Below are 19,502 nucleotides of genomic sequence, written 5' to 3' on the forward strand. Positions count from 1 at the left end.
CGTCTCTAAACGAACACATCGATATATACGTATCGAGTCTGTCTGGTTCAAACTTCGTATACCCACACCGAGTGTAATGGACTGACAAATTAGGTTAGTTACGCTTGCTTTTCAGAGGGTTGCGGAAGGCATTATAAAACACCTAATATTTGTTTATAAACATATGTTAAGTTACTTTTGTTTATTTTATAAATGCTATAACAATTTTATATTTATAGATTCCATTCATCGCTTAAAATAGTTTGAACTTCACAGTTTTGATAAACTTGTGTCTGTAGACTTAAAAAACATTTTTCTACTAAACTAGATTACTGACACGACTTTAGCTGCACTTATTATTACGGCTTGTAACAAGACAATCGACGGACTATAATTTCCACCAATATAGGATTTTTATTTCTGGTCCAAAGTTTTTAAGGTTTGCATTTAAAAAAATTAATTATATATAGAGATAAAAATAAATTGCTTCGTTGGGCACATCGGAAACTATGTCTTAAAATATGTAACAATACAGTACAAATATATCTTTTATAAATTATTAAGTTTAAATTCTCTGCTCTATAATACGAACCACGTGAAATGTTGCGCTACATTACAATGTATTCGTCATAAATTTATAGTTAATTAATTAAAAATACTTATTATAATGAATACTCGGACAAAATATTATAAAGTTTTAAAAATATCAAAGAAAATAATTTTTAAAATCGTTTGGTTAACAACACTCACTGAATAAATATTCATAGTGTTATAGTGAGCTAGGGAAAAAAGCAATATGATGCAATAAAAATAAGTAAAAGTTTTTATTTTAATTTTCTATTGTCCTTTTAAACGTATTTTAATGTAACAGTGATTTTAATGACAATTGATTTATTTCAGCTAACAGTACTAAAAATTAGTTCAACGGATGTAATCGATAGAGCTTGAAATTGAGATACCTATTTCATTATTACTAAATTACATTATCCAAAATTAACATGACTGTTGCTACTGACTGTTGTGGCCGCGAGGGATGAGTGTGTATAAATGTAATAAATAAATGATAATATATTATACATAACCAGAAGTTTTCAAGCGTATGGTTTAGGAAACAGCCGACTGATGTGTACATATATATATATATATATATATATATATATATATATATATATATATATCTATCTTTTATACAATTTTCGTGTCACAATGTTAGTTAAAATACTCCTCCGAAACGGCTGGACCGATTATTATGAAATTATGTGTGCAAATCGAGTAGGCCTGAGCGTATATCTATTTTTCATACCCCTATGGCAAAATAACGTTTGCGGGGACAGCTATACCGATACATACTTAGCCTTCCTACATAAATGGGTTATCTAACACTGAAAGAATTTTTCAAATCAGACTAGTAGTTCCTGAGACTAGCGCGTTCAAATAAACAAAGAAACGAACTCTTCAGCTTTATTATATTAGAATAGATTTTTACGATTGTAATTATCAAATTAAATCAAAATAAATATTCTTAATTTGAACAATAAAACTTAGTTTGAAATCGCGTTGAGTCTTATTTGCATTATTTTATGTCTTGAGGCAGAAGAATGCTCCTCGACCGTGAACATAACGTCTGTTATGACCAAAAGTCCAATCTAGTTCGTTAACTGTCACACTATAATGTGGATTTGGTACATATTAATTAACACGATCAATTGATGAAGAGATACCATAACAGCATTGTGAAGGGGTATTCATTATCTCTTGGAGAAATCATCAGATTCATTGATATTTATTAATCATACTACGATACGTCGAGTTCAAATATGTTTTTTTATGACTTTGATTACTGCAGAAATAGCATTCATGATTTCACCGATGTCCCATAAGATGGAATATAAGAGTTTGAGCAATACGTTCGAAATTACAAATTTCTTAAACTTTAACGAAATGTATATTTTCTTTAATATACAGGTTATTTATACGCCAAGAGGTTCGGTAAATCTTAATTTCTATAATAAGCAAACTAGCTAACTTCATCCTAACATAGTTTTACACAATACTTAATGTTACGTATATGTACGCTATATTATAATGTATATTTATAACGTTAAGAAAAATGAGAATTAATTTTTATGCTAGCGAAACTATAATTTAAAAACGGACGTGGGTATTTATTCGTTTTATTAGCATGTCCAAATTACGAAGTGCTAATAAATTTATTTACACAGCTCCACAGTACAAAATAAAGTTCATTGTCGTCAGACAGATTGATTTCATGGAATATATGAATCGGCAACACTTGGGTTAATTCTTATTCGGGTAACATTGTTTGTTAATTAATTGTATGATACTGTTTTAAAAAGTATTACTATAGCTACAACCATTGCCAACGTAATTTAAAATTTACAAAATTTGATAGATTCAGTCTCACAGTCCACACTTATTTCTTTTTTTTTGTCGGTAATCTGTTACCTTCAACACAAATCCTGCAACTCAAGAAGCATCACAAGCGTGTTGCCGACCTTACCCTCTACCCTCACGAGGAGATCTGGCTACCTTACTCATCACAGGAAGACAACACTCTTTGAGAGTCGCATTGCTTGGCTGTGGTAATGTTGAGATACTTTTCCTAGTTGAGCTGCTCAAGCTTTTAAGCAGGATATTTCCTGCGGTACCTCGATAAAACAACAACACACAAGTAGCATTTTAAGGTTTCAAGTCATTTAATCTGTATTATAAAGAAGTAAAGTTTCTAACTTTGTTTGTTTGTAGGGGATCCCCCTGCAAATACTGATCAGATCACGAATATTCTTTCACTAACAGAAATCTACACTATTCAGGAGTGACATAGGTTATATTTTATTGTAATTGAACAAACAATTCAGTGAAAAATATTATGAATAAAATTCTCGTGTCACCAATGTTAGTTCCAATACTCCCCCGAAACGGCTGGACTGATTTTTAAGAAATTTTGTGTGCATATCGGGTAGGTCTGAGAATCGGTTAACATACAGCTTTTTCACATAGCTTTATATCATATTTTTATATTAGTATATAATATCGTGTATACTTTAGTATTATTACTTTAGAAGCACAGTGCACTGTTAAACTGTTAATTGTTTTTGCTGCACTGTTTATCATATAAATTGTATCTTTTTTTTCTGTAAATAAATAAATAAATAATAAATAAATATTGGGGGTGAGGCGGGGAATTAAGGGGGGTTTAGCATATATGGCAAAACAACGTTTGCGGTTGTGTCAACGTGTGGGTCAGCTAGTTAGTAAATAATTTAAATCAAGTGTAGTAAGTACGATGGATTACTTCGTCGGTATCGCATAAAAATACAAACACAAACTCTGACGACGACCAACATCCGTATTACCTATTGGTACAAATATTTGTCAAGTTTGGTGCTGTCATCAATTCATCGTCTATTATAGAATCGGAATCATGATGCTTAAACAATTACTGTTCTGATCTGTAAATCCTGACATGATGCTTTGCATAGATTTTTTTAAAAATGCCTGATTTTATATTTAAATATGTTTATTTAAAGATGATAGATTAATAATTAACGCAATAATAATAAAAAAAAGTTTTACTTTGTACTACTATTATAGAGAATTACCTCAAGTATAACTAAAATACGGCATATGATGATAATTATGTTTAATAGGTCATAGCAACTATACATAGAGTTAACGACGTTAAGACCATGCTCATTTAGCTATATCATCGATAGTTTTATATGTTCGTTATTGTCAAAACAAGGTTTGTATAAAAGAAAAAAAAACATATATTCACGAAAGAAAAATGGCGGAACGAATTTAGCCGCGTGTGCTAGTGTAATATTTGTACAGGTTATCCATATGTTTGTCATAGTCTGAGCGTTTGTGCTTGCTTATATTGTGTGTGTTTCCGGATCAACGACATATGATTCAACTTATTCAACTGGGAGTCACTGATTGCTAGTTTTCATTTATATTATATTATTTTAAACTTACATACACAGTATAATTTACCTACGAAGATTACATCCTATGCCGGATTGTTGTCTGCAATATCGGCTATACGACTGCATCAAATATATATTTATTATGTAGGTCAGTTGTTTAATTTGGAAATTAATTTAAAAATCCGTAACAAAAATTCTAGGAATATTGTAGTTGTCAGATTTCTTGCATTAGTAGAATGTGACTGCACTTTAGATCAAATCCTGGACATGTTTGTATACTCTGAAAGTAGTGCTATTATTCGTTGAATTTTTTTTTAGTTTCACATAACTTAAAATTATAAATAAAATATAATTCTTCAAATAGATACTTTTTTTCAGCATTACTTACAGATAAATAATGAGTTGAAGTTAGGTACACTTTTTCATTAAAATTTAGTGATTACAAAAACTTTTTGTGGGAGTTGAAATAGGTTCGCAATCATCCTGTATTGACCAATTGTCTTTTGATGAATAAATATTGTATTTGTGAACAGTACACAGTACAAAAAAATAAAAACTATGCTCAACTACAAAAATTCTTATATTCATCTGTCAATTTCTTGGTGGTATAAGGAAAACGTAGGTTTTCATTAGTACGAGCTATTGTAGCAACATGTACATGTTAAAAACAATGGTGTTAAAAATGTCATCCAGTAAAGTGCGTTCGCTTGTTAAAATCTGTCGATATACTGAACTTATTTGGAGGGTAAGGAACGCACCGTACCGATGAACTGCAAAATAAAACTGGAAAAATCTGAAACGACTAAACGGAACAAAATTCGTCACTAATTAAAAATTACATCTTTGTCTCGTTTTAAATCGAAACACTTGAATATTGGAGTAGTATGCTAAAATAACGCTAAAAAAAATTTAAAACATATAACTCCTCGTCTTAGACATCTTATTGCCTCCGCTGGTGACAATAGGGCTGGTGCATTTTTTGCTCAGAGAATCGGCATAGTAATTTAACGGCGAAATGCTGGTAGCATTCTTACACCATTCCATGCGGATATGATTTAAACCATAATTATTAATAAAATGTGTACAACATTGTAAATTTTCAAAATAAATGTTCTTTTGTTAATTTACTGAGGAATCTATATAATACGTGAAGCAAAAACTTTGTACATCTTTTTACTAAAATTGCGCGGACAGAGGAGTATGAAATTTCGTACACTTATAGTTTATATAGAGAAGGAATGCTGGATCCTAATATTTTTAATTAAAAATATATTAAATTATTAAAAAAAAAACATTACACACACTACCATGTATTTGACACATACACGCATGTTATACTATTTTGTTGATTGTCAGTATGTAGTCAAATTGAAAATTTTTAAAAAGGTTCTTTAGTTTAATTTTTTTAATTTAAATTTTTAATCATAGTCGAATTTCGATCATTGGGCGACCACTAGTAAATCATAAATATGTGTTGTTTTTGTTACTAACTCGTTCGAATTTTCGATTTAATGCTACTAGATACAGCTTTTTTATTTTATTATTGGCAATCGCGGGTGATTTTAACGTTTACGTTAGCTAATGTTATGTAGATGTGACCTATTATTTGATGCTTTATATCCTATAGCCTAGTGTTTCCGGAATGTTTTCGGTATTTTAGTCCATATTTTAATATACGTGTATAATTCATTATAAGAGTGTTGATTGATTCAGTCTGTAACATCCTATTGCTGGGCATATAATTCTTTCTCCACTTATGAGAATGGTCAGAGCTTTACCCACCAAGCTGCTACACTTAACTACTTACTCGTCTAATTTTGAATTTTTTAAAAATAAGTACAGTAAGAATTTTGACGAACTCTAATAATAAAAAAAAAAGCTGGAAAGACATTATTTTTCTAAAGTATATTTAAACCTAAATATTAACTCTACAAGATAAGTAGTAGAAAAGTGTTTAATCGCGTTTGGTTTTGGTTCAGGTTATCCTATCGTTCGCTAATTGAGAAAACAATTAGAGGCGCGCCTTCATTAAAGTAAGTATTAATGAACACAATCCGCTCAACCCTTCCTTCGTCTAATTGTGAAAAAAATATTTGTCTATTTGATTTTTTAAATTAAATTTTAAGAACTATACTGAAAGGAATTGATGTTAAACCTTTTTAAATAGAGATTAGATTACTGTTTTAAACTGAACTTCATTTTCATTACCATCTGTCCATTGAATCCATCCTTGTGGTTGTCTCCGTTATGCCTTAGAGATCACATGAAGCTGTCACTCTCTTACCTATTTAGGCATTAACATATAGGACGAAATCATAGTAGAGAATGTGTCCGCCAACCCGCAGAGATAGAGGCCCAGCAGTGGTACGCTATATGCTGAATCTATCAATCAATTAATCATTCAGAAAATTCATCATAAAAAGAATATGTACATATAAAACCGAGTAATTATATCAAGAGCCTGATATACCGTTATGTCCGTATCTGATTTTCTGTCGTACATTCTATTAAACGAAAACAGCTTTATTGTAATTCAATCACGAATATTGATGAATTCAGAATTTTTATAACTCATATTTTCCTTCCATATTTTCGTCGTAGCTTTTCGACTTAATTAAATGTATAAGTTGTGAAAATTTGTTTAACAGTTCGTTGTATAATTAACGTGAAATAAACTCAATAATAAAATTACAATAAAAATACGATATTTATAATTTTATTAAAATGGATCTATTATTCTTACTGATAACCCATACGCATAACATTAGCACATCCTACTACTATTATAAATGCGAAAGTTTGTATGTATGGATGTATGGATGTTTGTTCCTCTTTCACGCAAAAACTACTGAATGGATTTTGATGAAAGTTTACAATAAAATAGCTTATTCATTAGAATAACACATAGGCTACAATTTTTAAAGATAGTGTGTGAATTGTCCAAAATATAACCATAATTGTCAAGTAAGTTGGAAAAAAATCTGCCATCTGCGTGCTATTCTGGCGTACGCTGCAAAAACTAGAGTTTACGCGTATACAACGTATAAGAGAAATGTTTATCTTAATCGATCCTTAAAAAAAATCCGCAACAGCATATATCTATCTTTTATGAGTAAGCCATTATCGCTAAACGGTGAAACCATAAATACAATAAAAATTGATAATAATTTCTAATGCACATTTGGTAATAACCAAATTTTTTTTATATCGCAGAACCAATTTTGATGAATATTGGTATAAAGATAGATATTGAGAAGATAATAAACTACTCGAAGTACTTACTAATCTTGCGCAGACGAAGTCACGGTTAACAGCTAGTATCTATAATATAAAAAAGAGTCGCTGAATGTGTTGCTAAGCGCAAAACTCGAGAACGGTTGGACCGATTTCGCTAATTCTTTTTTTAAAATATTCCTTGAAGTACGAAGATGGTTCTTACGGAGAGAAAAATTCAAAAAATTTTTTTTTAAATTTTCTGAAAAAGTATAAAAACAACACTTTTCTATACTCCCATACAAAAGATTTGTGATAATACTTAAAAGTCAATTTGAACTTTAACACCATACGATAAAGTTTGTGTTAGGCGATACGAAGTTCGCCGGGTCAGCTAGTAACTATATATGTATATATAGCATTACTCATCGTATTATATTGTAAGCTTTTTATAACAACTTTTATAATAAAGCTTAGTGGATAATTAATAGTCAATGATCTAATCGTTATCAACGTAATCGTTTCAACATTTGTGCTGTATCGTTTGCGTGCACCGGACAAAAAAAAATCAAGGTCTGTTTGTTGATCTAACAAAATTTACGTGAATTTCGACAAAAATAGCAGCTAGTCTATTAACGACTGGGCCGTTTCCGTCCAGGTACTGTTCGCATTCTTTGACAATTACAATTTAAAACTGAGTAAAAATTTGTTATCGTGAACGCTGCAATTCAGCGTCAGCGTTTGAGATAATTGTTATAAAAGCAAATAGTGAGTGACTCTTCGCTGACGCTTAGGCTAGTCACGTCCCTTGATCAGTTAAATTGTAATAAATTAGCCTAATACGCCTGTCTAAATTGTTTATTTCAGTTGGTCAATTTGAACAAGAATTTATAATTTACTTACTTCTTCTAAATGAGATTAGACTGTAGTAAAGATATTTTATGTGAATGAAAAAAGCTATATTTTAAGCAAGTGTCATTGTTTGAAAGAATTAAAATGCCTGTAATTAGATGCTTACAAAATTCAAATATATTAGAATAATGATAAAATTAAAATATTTTGATTGCACCAATTTTCTACAGTTGACTTCGCATCCCCCAATCAGCTAGTTTGATCGGCATAGGTAAATTATATTGAACACCCCACGTATTTTATAATATTTTTTATTTTAAAAATATATATTATTACGGTATTTATATTTTAAATCCATATAAAGTAATTCATATACTGGAATTATTTATTATTATGCATTATAATTATTTATTACTAGCTTTCTGCCCGTGGCTTCGACCACTTAATTGATGCGATGGTAGTTGTTCCGTTTTCTCCCGTTGAAATAGAGCCTATGACGAAGTTTAAGTAGCATTATACTGGTAAAAGAGTATGTAACATAAAAACAACTTAGTAGTCTTTGAGATTACTCATGATGACAAACAAAGAAAAAATCAAATCTTGTCTCTTTATCTAAGTAGAGATATTCCTATTTTAAGTATAATTACACAGACAAAGAATCCTATCATGTAATGTAGGCTACAATTATTGATTTTTTTTTTGAAATTATAAATAATTTGTAGTCGAAACTCCTTTGATTATTCTATATTTATACAACTATAGCATATTCTATTTCAATGTACCATTATTACTCAGATGTTTTTGAGTCGGAGTTCTTTCCAACCCCTTTCTCTTTGTGCCTCTTCCAGACGGATTAAGGTAAACGCCGAGGCACGGCGTTCTTTTATATGTGTTAAAGAAACCAGAACGCTTTTATTTTTTATTTTACTATATTCTTAATTAATTTCTACTATTATAATTTACCACATAACATGAAATATATTTGTTTTATGTCTCACTAGCTTGGAAGGACTTTGAATTTTTTTTTTTTACTTGAACAACGAACGCTCAAAAACATAATTCTAAACAATAATGTTAAAAAAAAAACAAAGACAGGGTATTTGATTAATTTAAATAATTTTACTCTATAGATGAATTACCCATTAAATTTTATTGTTTTACATAATATACACAAGTTATTATTATTTTTAAATTTATTAATGTTCTATTTTTAAAATTTATAAATTATTTTCGTGTTTATTTTATATATACTTAGGCCGATTTATAAATTCAAGTGTAAGTACTTGCACTATTGTAGCTTTTGCAAAACTCACGACATCTATATGTGTTCCATTAGCGCCTCCTAATATTTAATAACTATCTAACCTACTGTAAATAAATCTCAAGAGTTTCGTAAAAAAAATGCTTCAAGATTTATAAAGGCGTTTTCGGTATGAATGCGATAATTTTAGAGATAGGAAGTGTACCGTAGGTATGTTTGGCGTGTTATTAACAAACAATTACATCATAAAAACAACCACCGCTCTGGTGTAGTGGTGCGTGAAGGCCCCTAAACACTGGCGGTTTGCAGGTTCGATTCCCGCTCGGGATGATTATTTGTATTTGTACAAATATTCCTATTCGGTATGGATGTCTGTCCTTGGCGTTAAGCTGTCGGTCCCATTGTTATCATAAATAGCTGATAATTATCCTATACTTATAATTATTATACTCATAATTGGGAATACAACACCTACCCAATTTAGATAATAAGTTTCCTTTTTATGTCTGGGTCATCTGGAAGAAATGTCTAATTAGCCATCCATATAATAGCTTATCTTTACGCTTTGTTTGTAATATGTTAGTGGTGTACAATAAAGTATAAAATAATAATATATCCGCCAGCCCGCAGTGGAGCAGCATGGTGGATTAAGCTACAATCCTTCTCCAACGTGGCGAGAGAGGTCTATGCCCAGAGGTGGGATTTTACAGGTTGAATCGGGATATCAAATGTGGCTGTAAATAAAATAGTTGAGCCAACACGGGACTTAAATCGTTTCTTAAGTATTAAACTTCAAAAAAACATTTCTTCTTAAAATTTATAACGGATTACTAGTAAATAAACGTAAGGGTCATTGTCTTTCAGTCATGAAAGTTAATTCATTGGTGTTCATTACCATGTCCTGTATGCAACACAATACGATTACGCGGATAAAATGTACAAACAATAATATTATTTTATACGTATATCGACTTACACGTGTTAACGAAAATTCATGACTCAATGAACAAATATTAAAATTGTAGTTATAAGCATATTAATTATACCTATCTTTTCACGCGTGGCTTTCGTAGTTTCACCGTTGTTTTTGACTGTTTCGTTTTCTTCCGTTAAAACATAGTCGATGTCAGTGACGCTGTACCGTTGTCATGGTGAAGGAATTTTAAAATCGGTCTAGCTGTTTTTGAGATTATCCATTACGAAAAAAAAATCGAATCGAAAAAAAATACAGTATGGTTCGTGTGAACAATGGTGTTGCTTTAGACATATCAGAGCTTAAAAAAAGCACAGAACTCGTTTTAGAAGGAAAAAAACTGGGTTAAATTTCTTGGCCGAGCTATAGTGGGCTAGTGGGCTAAGTGCGTAGAAGTACTGTAAGTATTATTGTTTAGTATTCAATTCGATACGAGCAAAACCTATAAAAATCCAAAAACAAAAGAAGCGCATATTCAGTGCTTACATTGTATGTTTAAAAAATTTACAATCAATTCCTTTTTCTCATTGCTATAAAGCAATAATTGCACTTAACGAAAGTTATCGTTTTTCTTTTTATGCCTCATTTGCACTATCTCGTTATATTTGTATAATTTGATTTTCATTCAAAATTTCGACCTCTGGTTTCATTAGTAATTTTAAGTACGTTTACCACGCACAAAACGGTTTACACAACAGTTACGGCACACAAATTAATTTAAAAATAGTTTGGAAATCGAAGTACAAATGCACATTGCACTACGAGGCTTAAAGTTCGTATTGTTTAATTTTAGATTTTACCGTTTTCTACCGACGAAGTTTAGTCTTAAACATCGTAGGAGGAAAGTGCGTATAAACTTTGTAACGCAAAACTTGTATTATTATTGGCAGTTCTTGGAATAACTGAATAAACAACGCCGTTTGTGACTTATATAAAAATAATTAGTACAGTTCTGTACCGCAATTATTTATCGCTTTCGTACTATATAAATGCAGGTTTGTTTTGTCTTAAATAAAAAAAGGTAGATATATTCGGGTACACTATAACCTCAAAAAGAATGACTAATAAAATTATATGTTACATACCCAATTAAATTGGAATTAAAAATTATTTTTACATTTGTCGATAAAATCATTCCCACACAGATTCAGTAATATTTAGTCATTTATTGCACTTCATTATATAAATATTTTAATTTTACAATATTTAATTTCTAAATAATAATAAATAATAAGAAATTCTGTAAATAAAGAAAATGTATATAACTTACAGTAATACATACGATACTTAAGTGCAAACTCAATTTATATTACAATCGTTTAAAATCTGTAATTCTAATAATAATGAAATAAGTCAAAACAAGCAAAAAAAATTAATTGCTTTACTTTTGAGTTTTTGTACTAATATGTACCAATATGACGCTTCATAATTGATTTATAATTATGTGCTGGCATAATAATTAAAAAAACTCATTTTTTTTATTAAGATTTCTATGTATATTCTGATATTTTCTTTTTTATCTGTATTCGCTCAAATTTTAAATATGTAACATTACTGAAAATGTGAATGAAATTTGCTGTGGGGCTACAGTACTCTAGAATTGAACCACGCCCTCTCTTCCCGTAGGTGTCGTAAGAGGCGATTAAGGGATAACAAATTTCCATTACCACGTTGGAACTATTGAAGTCGACTTGAGGTTTTTAAAATACAGATATCAAAGACGGACGCAGCGTCTTCGCTGCGATAAAGCAAGCCCTGCTGCGGTCACCAACCCAACTGCCCAGCCTGATGACTATGTGCAAAATCCTATGGGTTCACGGCAGAAACTTTGGCCATTATTTCCCGACGACCCTATTATTATTTACGCTGCCCCAAATATGTACCTACTACGTGACTGCCTTAAATATATACAGTTCCAACTGGAACTCCAAAATCTATTCGTTTCTAGCAATGTGGACGATATAACCGAAAGCGTGGTGAAGATGGGGTGTACACTGTATCGTAGACACTTTCCACCGACGAACTTAACGAAGCAATTAAAAACTTTCTCCCGAAACTTTGGATCTGATGTGGCGAATGTGTAGAAGCTACTCGAGCAGCTTCGCCGTAACAGAAGGCTCTTTTCAAGAGACCTCCACTTCTCTAACACGAGAAATATGAGAACTCTTATAGAGAAGATAGGGGGCAAAAGTTTTCCAAGTTTCCAAGTTTTCCATTGTCTCAGGACACCGAAGATCCACGTGCACCATTGTTGCGTCACCAGACAACGAAAGTGACCCACATTGCTCACATAATCAACAAGTTGTAGTGGCAATGGGCCGGTAACTTGTGTCACAGGGCCGATGGCCACTGGAGCAGACGTGTCTAGGAGTAGAGATCCCGTGTTCGCAAATTCAGTGTGGAACTTTCTCTGGCTCCCTGAACCAACGATCTACGTAACATTGCCGGTGTAGGCTAGATGACGATTGCGTAAAACCGGGATGTCTGGCGCGAACTTGGGAAAGCCTACATCCAGCAGTGCCCTGTAATAGGCTGAACTGACTGATCGACTGCCTGAAAATAACTTTGGGGTCCAATTATCGTTATATAAAAATACTCTGTGGTTCTTAATTGTATTTCCATTTACTTTTTATTCTGAAGAAGCTTTTGTGGTGAAAATCACCACGTTATAATTAGATTATTATTATTATGCAATCAATAATGAAAAATATGAAATTTGAAAAAACAAGGTCGAAAATTTATGCAGGCGAAACCAAGCTCGTCTAGTTTTATAAACATATTAGGTACTATTAATACTAGACTTTGAATAAGGTGTAGGAGTAAGTTAGTACTCAGCTAAGTATTTTATAGTAGTGACCTCAAACCAACAGCTGGTAATGAATCATCGATCTCGCCTGTACGGTTACAAAATCAGTCTTCATATAAACAATCATGGATGTTCAATTCAATGGTCGATGACGGTCTGTAAATTGTAAAACAATTTTTAATACTGTCAATGTCATATTATTTTATGGTGATGACATTAATAACAGTTGACCGTTTGATATCAATTTATAAATTTTTAATGCTGTCAATGTGTCGTCTAAACAGTGACTTTCTTACTGAATCATACAGATTGCGGCGAAGTCGGGTAGGCTTATGGTATTTTGTACGTAGGTTTTTATGTATGTAGATATTACTGTTTGCACATGACTGTATTTATGTGCTTTTGTAATTTTAAATTAGTTAAAGGAGATCGAAAAATTATCCATCTTCAGGTTCAATAGTTATATTCTTACAAATAATTTCTTTACTGACAAAGAAAATTTATAAACCGTCCATTTTTTGGAAATTAAAGTACATTAAAATTGAAACATTCAATCTATAAAATATAGAAAAAAAAAAGATTTTATGACAAATCACCTAAAAAAAATTCACAGATTACTAAGCTTAAAACTCAACGGCTTTTTTGTCTTGTGGTAAACACTAGAAAAAAATATATGTAAAGAATACGTCTATCATTTTGTTATTGGTATACTGAAGAGTAACTAATCGTTACACATAATGCTTGCTTTTATCAAAGTTTAGTTTTAGTGTCGTAGGTATGAAATATATATAGGCTTGTATAAATTATTTGGTTTGGTCAAAGTGCACTTGACCGCATTTTATAAACAATGTGACCAATTTTAGCAGTCACACACTCATCTATACAGAGTCATTTAATGACATCATCAATTCAAAAGATTGGCTTAATAAGTAAGGCGAGTGTCATGAAGATTTTGTAGGTTTACGATCACTTGGTGGTTAAAGGAGATCTTTGTTCAGTGTTTACAACAACAATGACGCATAAGTTTGACAGTGTTCACTGTTATTAATACCTAGCACATTCGGCAAAGTTCGTAGCGCGTAATATTTTTTTTTTGTGTATAATTGTATCAATTTTTAAAAATTCTTTTATACAAGCCTTGTCCTGACAATAACGGACACAAAAATTCAAACTTGTTGCAGTCGTTCGAAAATTATACGTGTACATACATTTCAGCAATTCATTTATATTTATATGTATGTATATAGTTGAAGTTCCAAAATTTTTATTGAAAAGTTCCGATTGAAATTCCGTTGAATTTCCGAAAGTAAACTTACTAAGAAAAATATGTGACAATCTGTTAGTTTATTAATAGTTTTCTGAAGTAAAACTTTCTTACGCACGCTTGACCTGGGGGAGTAAACTGGCGAATGCGTAACAAGAGCGTTACGAAAAGTGTGATATAAGTTACGGAAGATAGAAAAAAATTCATAAGTTTTACTTCAGTTATGTGGTCTAAACAACACTAGTACGAAAATATGTTCTAAGCTTATAACTCACGATTGATCATGATTCAGCTTTTAAAATCCCACTACTGGGCATATGCCTCTTTTCCCCATCTAGGAGAAGGATCGGAGCTTAATTGACTACGCTGTTCGCCTGTGTGATGCCTCAAAAATATCGGTAGATAGCCTAAAACTATAACTACCTTATTGTTGGATATTTTACTCTGTGGTTAAGCGCTATTACTATTAATTTTGCATACGAGACTAAAACGTGAGTATACCCATAAAACTTACGCCAATTGCTTAGTAAAATATCTACATGCGTTCTATGTATGTACCTACTTTATTATTTAAATAAGTACACATATTAAAAATTCTTAACTCTAGTTAAAATCGTTGTGCTTTTGTTGCTCCTTCCTTCGATTAATTTATTACAATTCTATATTTAAAAAAAAAAAAGTTAATTTGTTTGAGTAGGCTTACAAAGTACTTTTGAATAGTTAATAATATTTAAGAACAATCGGCAAGAAACTCCACAGGTAATTAAAAAAAATGTGTGTATTTTTTTAACTATAACAAAGTGTATAAAAATCATAAGTATACTGCCAGCGCAATATTAGACGCTGCTCTGTAATTTAAATGATCGTCTTATGTTATATAGGTCACGTTTAACAAATTCATTTCAAAGTTGGATGCTCGTAGCCGTCATAAATTGAGCTATTGATATAAATATTTACTGCGAATAATGTCTTGACTTAATATATCATATAACAAGTTTGAACTTACATTTTTAGTATTTTAAAGTATTTTTTTGTTCTACTTCAAAAGGAAAATACACTAGAAATGTAGGTCGCAATCTTTTAATATTTTATGTTACATCTACTCACTTAACTTCTAGTTAATACATATCTATATGTAATTGTGAGTAAATTCTGTACGATTATCAAATTTATTTGTCTTTTATAAGCTCATGATTTTTATATTTCATCAGTTTGAGTTGGAGTCATCTTGGTTAGCTTTATTTAAAAACATCTCGTAGCGTCTGTCGCCAGCCATTATCTTGCCGGTCGCGTCTTCCACACCCGTTTGCGGATCAAGTTGGACTAAGTAAAATTGGGAAGAAATCCCTCGTTGCGGCCTTCCCCTCTCTAATTGCGGCTTGAGAGGTCGATTTATTTACGAATCGCACACTGTTGTATGCGGCTAATGAGGGCTTTTATTTGCTCTCGTTTTAAGCTTTATTATATGACGCGAACCTTGCTTATTGAAGGATTGATAATTGTGACTATTTTTAGATCTAAGACTTTAATGTTTTTATGTTTACATTTTAACATCCTTTTTTGTTTCGCTTGAGTTGTCTTAGTAATACTGACTATGAGTCTTAGCAAATTGTAAATTGTACTATACTTCTGGCTAGGTTATATCATAAAAATGTAACAAAGCTGCTTGACAAAGTTTTGAAATAAAAGTTCTTAACCGCCCTTGACTTGGGGAGTAAGCTGGTGAATGCGTGACGAGATCGTTACGAAAAGTGTGATCGGGCGAGGCAAACGGAAGTTGAGAAGGAGATATAAGTTAGTGAAGATAGTTTTACTTCAGTCAAAAATTACAAAGAAGAGACGAACTACTCAATAATTGTCTTATTTGTAGTATTAGTAAATAAATATATTAGACGTCACAATACTCGAAAATATTTCTATTGTAAGGTTACTAACGTACCTTAATTAGTGAAATCAAAATAAGATTTATTCAAACTTGTGGTTGCCCAGTGGTCGAAATTCAACCATAATTAATTTAAAGTATAAGTTTAAACATTAGTACCTGGGTGACCGAGCCTAGCTCGGTATTTTTAGTAAATCGTGTTTTTTGGAATTCATATTTAAATTCGAATTACATATTTATAAAATATGAATAATATTTTTTTTTAAAATAACGAGTGCAATTAAAAAAAAGGAAAAAAAATAATTGATCAGGGACATTGGGATTTGAACCATGATCTTCTCGGTTGATCCCGACGCGACCGGCCGATTTCCCACCGAGCTATTACAACTTTAATGACAATTGCGAAATTTACCTTCGTATTCTAACGATATTGTAGCTATTTTTTCACTCCCTAAAAACAGGGATAAAACGTCATTTTCTAAAAATGAATCCTAGTTAGATGGATTTATCTCCCCCGAAACCTCCTATATACTAAATTTTATGGAAATCGTTGGAGCCGTTTCCGAGATTCAGATTATATATATATATACAAGAATTGCTCGTTTAATAGTATAAGATTAAGGTTCTGTTGTCAAAGACTATACTTCCATAATAATAAACAAGAGTATATATGCACGTATGTGTCTCATACATGATAGTGTCTGTATTGTTTTTTTTTTTAACCGACTTCCAAAAAAGGAGGAGGTTCTCAATTCGACTGTTTTTTTTTTTTTTTTTTTTTTTTTTTTATGTATGTTACATCGGAACTTTTGACTGGGTAGACCGATTTCGACAAATTTTGTTTTAATCGAAAGGTGGTGTGTGCCAATTGGTCCCATTTAAATTTATTTGAGATCTAACAACTACTTTTCGAGTTATATCTAATAATGTGTTTTTACTTGACGCTTTTTTCGTCGACCTACGTTGTATTATACCGCATAACTTTCTATTGGATGTACCGATTTTGATAATTCTTTTTTTGTTAGAAAGAAGATATCCCTAGTTTAGTACCATGATAAGGAAACCAGAATCTGATGATGGGATCTCAGAGAAATCGAGGGAACTTCTTGAAAATCCGCAATAACTTTTTACTGGGTGTACCGATTTTGATAATTTTTAATTTAATCGAAAGCTGATGTTTGTCATGTGGTCACATATAAATTTTATTGAGATCTGATAACTACTTTTTGAGTAATCTTTGATAACGCGTAGTTACTTGACTATTTTTTCGTCGATATATGTTGTATTACTCGTCGATGTAATTGAAGTCGGTTTTTTTTTCGTTTGCGAGCAAGCACAATTATTTTTTTAATTGATTTAATGTATTTATTACTAGCTGACTTTTGAGCTGTATCTAATAATGCGTATTTACTTGACTATTGTTTCGTCGACCTACATAGTATTATACCGAATAACTTTTCACTGGGTTTAGGTATACCGATACTGATCTAGATTCTGGTACAATTTAAAAAAATTTGAGATCTGGTGAGCTATTTTTTGAGTAATGTTTGATAACGCGTATTTACGTGACTATTTTTTTATTCTACATACGTTATATTACTTGTCACTGTAATTGTAGTCGGTTATTTTACGTTTGCGAGCAAACACAATTATTACAAAATAAATTTCAAAACCAATTTTTAATTAATTAAAAATAACCATTTCCAGTAAAGATTAAAAAAAAACATAAAAATAAAACATTGGTATTTTCCGAGAAGACGACACTCAGACCTTGAAAGAGACGAATATTTCTTGTCACTGATTTTTTCTTAGCTAATCGCGATACTAAAACTTCGTTTGGTATTTCGTTGGAAATAACTTTTTTATCTTATTTTACGTCACAGCTTTGACTATTTTTTATGCAGAACAAAGAAGTCTCGATTTTAGTAGGTGAATAAATGTTAGAAATATTTGCATAAATACTTAGTAACGTGGTTTGTGTTGACTTTTCTTTCCTTTGGTAAATATTACATCAAATTCCACTATGTCTGAGATACGAAAAAAATTAACTAACTCGTTTATATTTAATTTAATAAATTTTTTGTTTATGGTCGATTTAATGAGAGTTTACATAAGTATACCTTACATAAACGCCTAATGAGTCGGATTAACGTATTCTTGCATGGAACAAGGTTTATAGTGAGGATGTTGTAGATCTTTCAGTGGTTGGCTCTTAGGGTGGTGAATTTGAGTGGAATTGTCGATTAGGATCTGATAAGAAGGTTAAATGGTTTGTTCAGAGCGAAGGGGCTGTCAAATCGAAATCGTTACTTGGGCGGGGCGGAACGTGCGCAGACCAATCCCGAACACCAATAAGTACCTACCCATTCTTGGAGACATCCCAAAACGACCTCCTAATTGTACATACTTAGTACATTATATACTTATCTTAGGAAAAAGGTCGTATAAGGATAAACAGCGTTCAGTTGCTCTAGTAGGTTAAAGAAATTCAATGAACGTCTCTCATGAAACTTAGGATTAGATTCTTGTGAGTCGAAACGTTCAAGTTTTATATGGCTTTTTTTTTTCAGGTATCGCCTGCCGAGGATATCTACTGGGAAGGCGAGGATGATTTAATGAACGAGTTTTTAGAAGTGGACAATGCTGACTCCGGTATCGGTGGACACTTACAAAGGCTGAAACGAAATGCATGGAGTACGTTTAGTAACGTGTTTTCTTATTTTTAACGATAAAAGTTTGAGTTTTCTAGTAGTGGAATGTTTTGATAATTATTGGTTCTGCATAATAATATGGGAGTTAATAAAATAAGATGACCCTAAATTTTGCGACGAATCTAAATATTTCCTTTATTGGGTTTGCGTTATGTGGTTTACTTAATGCGTTCTTAATATATGGATTAGTTTATTTTAAAATCAAAATATAATTTTTGTTAAGATCTCTTTTACCAAAACAACCTTTTTAAATTCTTCTTTCAAGTGTGCAAGAAAAGATTGCTTGATTATGTAAAATGTTTGTAGTCTACTAATGTACATAGGTGGGCTTTTGATATTTTGTTGCAGATTTGAAGTAAAAATAGTAAAAAAAAATTACCTTAAAATTATATATAATATTGCTGACATAACTTGATTAAAATAAAATTATTGTGGATTGGAATCTGTAAAAATTAAACGTTCCAATGTTTATAACCACTGACAAACGATCGTGACACAATTATAATAAGTCTCTGTAGCACTCTTGTGGGTGAAGATGTTTCCAATGAGGTCTTTGTTCGACTAGTGTCACAGACAGATAAGTGTCATCAAAGTAGTACACATCACTTAAA

Source organism: Melitaea cinxia, chromosome Z, assembly GCF_905220565.1.
Source record: "Melitaea cinxia chromosome Z, ilMelCinx1.1, whole genome shotgun sequence".
NCBI classification, from domain to species: Eukaryota; Metazoa; Arthropoda; class Insecta; order Lepidoptera; family Nymphalidae; genus Melitaea; species Melitaea cinxia.